Source organism: Pinus tabuliformis, chromosome 2_2 (genome assembly GCF_031772625.1).
Source record: "Pinus tabuliformis cultivar Carrire ecotype Pingquan chromosome 2_2, CPIR1, whole genome shotgun sequence".
NCBI lineage: Eukaryota > Viridiplantae > Streptophyta > Pinopsida > Pinales > Pinaceae > Pinus > Pinus tabuliformis.
The window spans coordinates 308,136,404-308,143,500 of NC_142300.1; the positions used below are offsets into that span (position 1 = coordinate 308,136,404).

General features: G+C 27.6%; 1 long non-coding RNA gene across 1 annotated transcript; it reads right to left on the bottom strand.

The window, feature by feature from the left end:
- Positions 1-5,136: 5,136 nt before the first annotated feature.
- On the bottom strand, positions 5,137-6,431 carry LOC149192519 (uncharacterized). The gene is made up of 3 exons (XR_016254889.1): positions 6,064-6,431; positions 5,877-5,979; positions 5,137-5,767 (listed from the first exon to the last, which is right to left on the bottom strand). It is a non-coding gene; the product is annotated as an uncharacterized LOC149192519 (long non-coding RNA).
- Between the last annotated feature and the right edge of the window lie 666 nt (positions 6,432-7,097).

The window sequence follows — 7,097 nt, forward strand, 5'->3', positions numbered from 1 at the left end:
ACATATCTCATATATAAAAATAAAAGTAGTAAATATTTTTATTCATATAAAAAAAATAAAACTGGGCGAGTACAAACCTCCCTATTAGCCATGAGAAAACGGCTCACATGTAAGCATTATAAAAAACAAAGTAAATGTCTCACAAGCATTTATTTGACATTCTGGTGGAGGCACTCGATATCCTTATTTATCTTCCCAGTAATTATGTATCATATAGTTTTTTTTCACCAAACAAGCTTACTATTTTGAGCGTTCCAAATAACACTGTAGGTGTTGAATTCAGTGGCTAGATCATTGGTTACACAAATGGAAAGGCGACTCCGAGCATCTCTCATCACACGGCTCGAACCACTAAGCGCTAGATTCAATCATTCTTCAAACTCGGCGAATATACCTTGAAGTTTTCATCCCAATTCTAAAAGTAAGTATATTTTTAGTTGTAATGATTGTTATTACATCATTGTTATTACAGAGGGCAGTTTCTGGATTCCCTAACAACAACCACCCAAAAAAATTCCAATATACTTACACTTAATCAAATTAATACCAAAAATAAGAATCTTGAAATATTACTAACATAACAATTAAGAGGAAAAAAAATCCAATAGAATTTAGCTTTCATCATAGTATAACCAATAATAAAAATCATCAAATAAAACTGATATTTACAGTGAATTTGCATTAAGAAAAAATTGTTCTCCAAACTGTTCAATCCTAATTCACTTTATGAATGTGAAGGAAGAACTTCCTGTTGTATGGAGCAAGCCTCCAAATTATGTGTGCGCATTCAAATTCCTTTTTTATCAGAAGCGCCATATAAAACCACCCCTTCTCTAACTTGTACCTTACTTATGTGTTTCATGGCACCCACGTATATAGTTACAAGAAATCACAACCTCAAGATTTGAACCTGAAACCCGCGTATATGGTTGAAAGAAATCACAACCTCAAGATTTGAACCTGAGACCACAATAGGGAAATAGCACATAGTCACTTAGAGATCTCATAACAGAGCATAGTGTTGAAGGTAGGGTAGGACGGACACCCTCAACCATAAAGAAGGAAAAAAAAGGGGCGCAACGAATAACAGAGAACCAATCGTGTCGCATCACAACCCGAAGCAGTCGGAAATGTTAGAATCGGCGAGTCGTCTCTCCCGCACAGAAATGAATATGAGTCTTTGAAACAACATGCAAGAACTTTCCCTGTAGTAAAGATGGTTCCTTTCCTAGAAAGGTCGATCTCCCAAAATGATATTTTGTAGGTAACACTCAAAATATCTACAAGAGAAATGTTTTCATGGAGTAATCATCGGAAAAACCGTTAAGCTATTAAAACAAATTTAGCAAGAAGAAACTTTAACGGTTAGTTTTTTCATAACTATTAAACTCATGGTCTAAAAATCTTGAATTGTCTAACATTCCATCCAATGATGCATGAGTTTTTTTCAGAGAGACATCTTACTAATAATATGTTGGGTTTGTCAATTCATTTGGTGTATAATATTAATCTCTTAGATTTCTATTTCTTATTGTTATTAAGATTAATTAATTGAGTTTATTGATGATTTCTTTTTATAATCCCTAGGGCTTATAATATCAATCCTTTGGGTTTATAATATTGATAATCCCATGGATTTATCAACCCTTTTAGTTTGTAATATTAGTCCCTTGGATTTATTAATCCCTAGCTTTTAATATTATTTGCATTAGTTTCTAATCTGTTAGATTTTTTAATATGAATAATCCCTTGGGTTTGTAAGATTCATGTTTTGGGTTTATAGTATCAATCCAAGTGATTTATAATATTGATCCCTTTACTAACAATATAATCTCTAGGGTTTATAATACTTTGGGTTTATAAATCCCTTAGGTTCTCAAGGATTTATAATGTTAATCGAGAGATTTATGATGTTAATCCATCGGGTTTATAATATTCCGAATCCAATAAGTTTATTAATCCATTGATTTTATAATATGAATCCCCTAGGTTTATGAATAATATTAATATATGTGGCTTTAGTAGACCCTTCCAATTCTCTATTTGTTTATGATATTAGTCCCTTGGGTTTTTAATCCTCAATGTTTATAATATTAATGTCTTGGGTTTCTTAATCTCTTCGGTTTAAAAGATTAATCCCTTAGACTTTCAATCCCTTGAGTTTATAATATTAATCTTTGGGTTTATAATATTAATCTCTTTAATTTATTATTATTATTATTAATTATTTTTGTTAATAATAATTAATATTAACTATTTTTATTATTTATTATAAATTAATTATTGCTCTTATTTATTATTATTATTATTATAGAATGTTTAATTAATAATAATAAATATTAACTATTTTTATTACAAATGAATTATTGCTCTTATTTATTACTATTATAATTATTATAGAATGTTAGAATAATATTAGAAATCACATTTTTTTACAAAAATCACATCATCATTCATTTGTCCACTCGTTTCACCAATAATTGTGGTTCATCATGATGGCACGATGACCACACTTGTTGGTTCAAAAAGCCTCGACAAATGAATGATGATCCTCACGATGAACTACACTTGTTGGTTCAAAAAGCCTAGACAAATGAATGATGACATGATTTTGGCCGAAACCCTTCTCAATAAACTTGTTATGGATCACAGAAGCCTAAATTCAATAATCACATTTATTATTATTATTATTATTATTATTAATATGGATTTAGGGGACTTTTTCAATGGTACATCTACTTCTAATATTAATTTTTTGAATTTATTATTATTTGTTATTACTATTATTAATATTAATCCCCACGGTTTATAATATGAATCTCTTAGATTTATTATTATTATAATATTTTTTTATTTTTATTCATTATTAATATTTGTATTTTAATTATTATTATTATTATTATTAATTAAATCAATATTAGTTATTTTTTAATAATAAAAATAATAATATTTTAATATATAATAAATACTTTTATATTATTTACATTAGTGTTGTTATATATTTATCAATATCAAATAATAATATTAAATGTATAGCATTAAATATTATTATTGTGATTAACTAATTAATATTATTAGTATAATTAGTTAATATTTAAGTTAATATTATTATTATTATTATTGTTGGATCATTATTATCAAAATTATAATATAATATTAGTAATTATTTTATATTATTATTATTATTATTATTATTATATATTTATCAATAGCAATTTTAAATTAATATTATTAATTTTTGTGGAGGTATTTCAATCACATTTATTAATGTGGTTATGCATGTTATTGATATAAATCTTATTTATTAATGTAATTGTGCATGTTATTAATATCAACCATATTTATTAATGTGGTTGTAGTTATAATATTTTTTTGATAATTTTATTAATAACCAATTGATTTGCATAAAAAATTATAATTAAAGATATTAGAATGGCAACTAAATATCTTTATATTTCGAGAAATTTATGTATATAAAAAAAAATTAATATACAAAAATTAAATGAAATACATGAAACAGATTTAACCTAAATATTTAAACAAAATAATGAACATATTGAACAAAAATGTTTACAACAAACATTTACTATTTATTAGAAAAAGTCTAAGCTTTAACCAACCATCATGATTTTTTTTTTTAACTTTTTATTTCTTAGCCAAGCTAAAGAAGAAATTCCAAGCTGTACTTAACCATGATCAATTTTTCCTTCATTCAAAATCTAAAGATGAAGTCTAAACACGAGGAGGGCAAAGATGAAGTTTTAAAAATTTCCCAGCAAAAATGCATTCTAACATTACAAAAATTTTAATATTTAAGTTATAAACCCTCAATAATTTTAATCTACAGTTTCCTTCATTTTGAATAAAGGGTATCTAAACCATAGCTACAAAGTTTGATTTCGAATATGAATACTAATTTGATTCGATACTTTGAATCTCTAAAATTCTACAATTTCTTTCACTCTGAATAAAGGGTATTTAAACTATAGCTACCAAGTTCGAATTCGAATATGAATATGAATACTTAAACTATTATTAATAATATTTTTTCTTAAATTTTTAATAATTTAAATTAAAATTATAGAAATTGCAAATAAAATTAGATATTGAGATTAGTAGACACGAGTCCTCTTCAATGGAAGTGAACTTCTTTTGAATTATATTATAGAAGTGGCAAATAAAATTAGACATTGAAATTAGTAGAAACAATTCCTCTTCAATGAAAGTGAATCTAATATTGAAATTAGTAGAAACAACTCCTCTTCAATGGAAGTGAATAAGATACAATGAGGAGAACAAACTTTTTAACATTAAAAAAAGGAACCCTTAAAATTGTCAGTTGGTCAATCAAAAGATAGTAACTGATGTTGTAGTTTTTTAATGATAAATATTTAGGCAATTTCCTAATTACTAAAATAAAATATAGATAAAAAATCATCAAATTACAACTATCAAAAATCATCAAATTAGAATTCTTGCAGTTTTCCTAATTGTTCAAATGGAAGTGAATGAGATATCGAAATTAGTAGAAACAACTCCTCTTGGTCAACCAAAAGATAGTAACTAATGTTGTAATTTTTAATGATAAATATTTAGACAATTTCCTAATTACCAACTGGAAAAAATATATATATAAATCATTAAATTAGAATTATCTTGTTTTACTAATTAGAAACCTTATATTAGATTTTCCTTACAAATTTTTTAAAAGCAAAAAACTAAATTACAACCAATTTTATTATGAATAAATAATTCCAATTTCATTATTCACTGGTCAAAATGTTATATGAAAAAGATTAAAATTTAAAACAATAGGTAAAAATATATTTTATTATAAAAGTAAGAAATTTAAATTTAAAAAGACAAAAAAATTATTTTATTATAAAAATAAAAATTTAATATGACAATTATTTATTTAGTTTTTATATCTATTTTTAGAGAAAATTTTTATTTTTAATATAAAAAATAAGAAACATTTAACAAGCGATGTAAAAATTAATAACACGTCACAGTTACTAACACATCAAAAAAATTAATAACACATCAAAATTAACTTTGATAGAAGTGCAACTATAAATTTATAATCATTAATCACAATAGAAGTGCAACTATAAATTTATAATCATTAATCACACCTGTATTGCAAAACAAACCGTCAGTAACATCCTTGTCCCTTCTATCTTCAGTATTGTCTAACTGGATCCATCGACCACCAGGGAGAATTAAGTTTTAGTGGCTGAATATTCTTAAACATCTCTATTAATGGAGAATTACGTTCAGCCGTTCAATATCTACAACTGCATGACGAAACTAATGCACAAAAAATGCACAAAAAATGGAGGACGACTTCTTGAACAACACAAATCGAAGAAAATTAAAAAAATAATTTTGAGAGACTGTGATGCGTCCTAACCTAATTTTAGGGTATTAATGCCCGAATCGGACCGAATTGCCGAATTTTCGAATTCTTCAGCCCGGTTCGGCCGAATTTGGTAACTATGATCCAAACCAAACGACATGCGAATCCAACTTCCCTTATTTGTGATAACATTTTGATTAAAATAAACTGTACAGAACCATAAGAACTGAGCTTATCCAAGGCATACAATGATACAGGCCGCTGCTCTATCTTCATCGTCCATCGTTTGGGTTCAGTGGCGGTACTCCCTAAACGTGTCTGGAAAAGTTTAAATCATATCGGTTTGCCGAACACCTAATCTTTCCTGACAAAGGAGCCCTTCGAAACCACAACTTTCCAGTCTCGATTCTGCAATCACACCAACAATTTTGATAAAGAAACAATCATTCCCATTATTTTTTATAAAGAAACAATCATACCCATTAATAATATCAATTAGCTACACAAATTATGTTACCGAATAAGTTATCTGTTCAAAAGGCTCCGAAACACCAGACGCAAACGCAACGAATACCGATTCGTTCACAGAGCGTTCCATTATCTATTTTTATCGTACTCGCCTGTTTGAACAAAAAGGAGGTGGAGTAAGAGCTCATACCCATTATTAGTAGGGATCTCAAACAATCTCAACATCTCTCACTTACCGTAAACCCTTAGCTTCCACTGTGTCGAGTTCTCTTCAATTCATTTTCCCATTATTCAAATTATCCATAACACAGAACTGAGAAAATGAAAAAATTGGACAGAAGCTGGACATAGTGTACGTCAATCGAGATGTTTATGATCCCGTCCATAATATTGGCATGGATGCGCTGCCCCTCCGCCTCCTTTCCGTTCAAACGGGCGACCACGATGAGAAAGGAAAACCATGAGCAAAGAATGAAAATCCAGGCACTGTTCAGTTTGATCGGGTAGACACAGATTTCAAACGCACCCAAACAACACCACACCTGTGCAGGCTAACTCCGAGATATACATAGATATATAGGAAGAATGGCATTTAGGGAGAATATTAAAGTAGAGATATGGAAATATATTATAAAAAAATTTATATGAAGTTTTAAGAAAAGTTTTATTTAGATTGAGTAGACAGACTTCAAACTCAAGCAAACAACATCACACTTTCTTTTTTTAAATTTGAGTTATTATAGTTTATTATTTATATTTTTTTTTATTTTTTTAGGTTTTTTTTATGATGTGGGTTTTAATAGTTATTATCAAAATGGGGTGGGTGGAGATATTAAGTTATTCTAGTTTATCATCAGTATTTTTTTATTTACTTAAAATTATATTTGTTTGATGATGTGCTTTTTATTTACTTAAAATTATATTTGTTTGATGATGTGCTTTTTAATAGTCATTATCAAAGTGGGGTGGGTTGATATGAGGTTGTTTGATAATGAGAGTTTTAAGAGTGAGGTGGGTGGAGATATTATGATAAATTTAATACTAGGTTGTTTGATGATAATAATTTTAGTAGTCATTATCAAAGTGGGGTGGGTTGATATGAGGTTGTTTGATGATGAGAGTTTTAAGAGTGAGGTGGGTTGAGATATTATGATAAATTTAATACTAGGTTGTTTGATGATAATAATTTTAGTAGTCATTATCAAAGTGGGGTGGGTTGAGATATTTATTAAAAACTTATACGAAGAGTGAATCTTGATCATTAAAATGT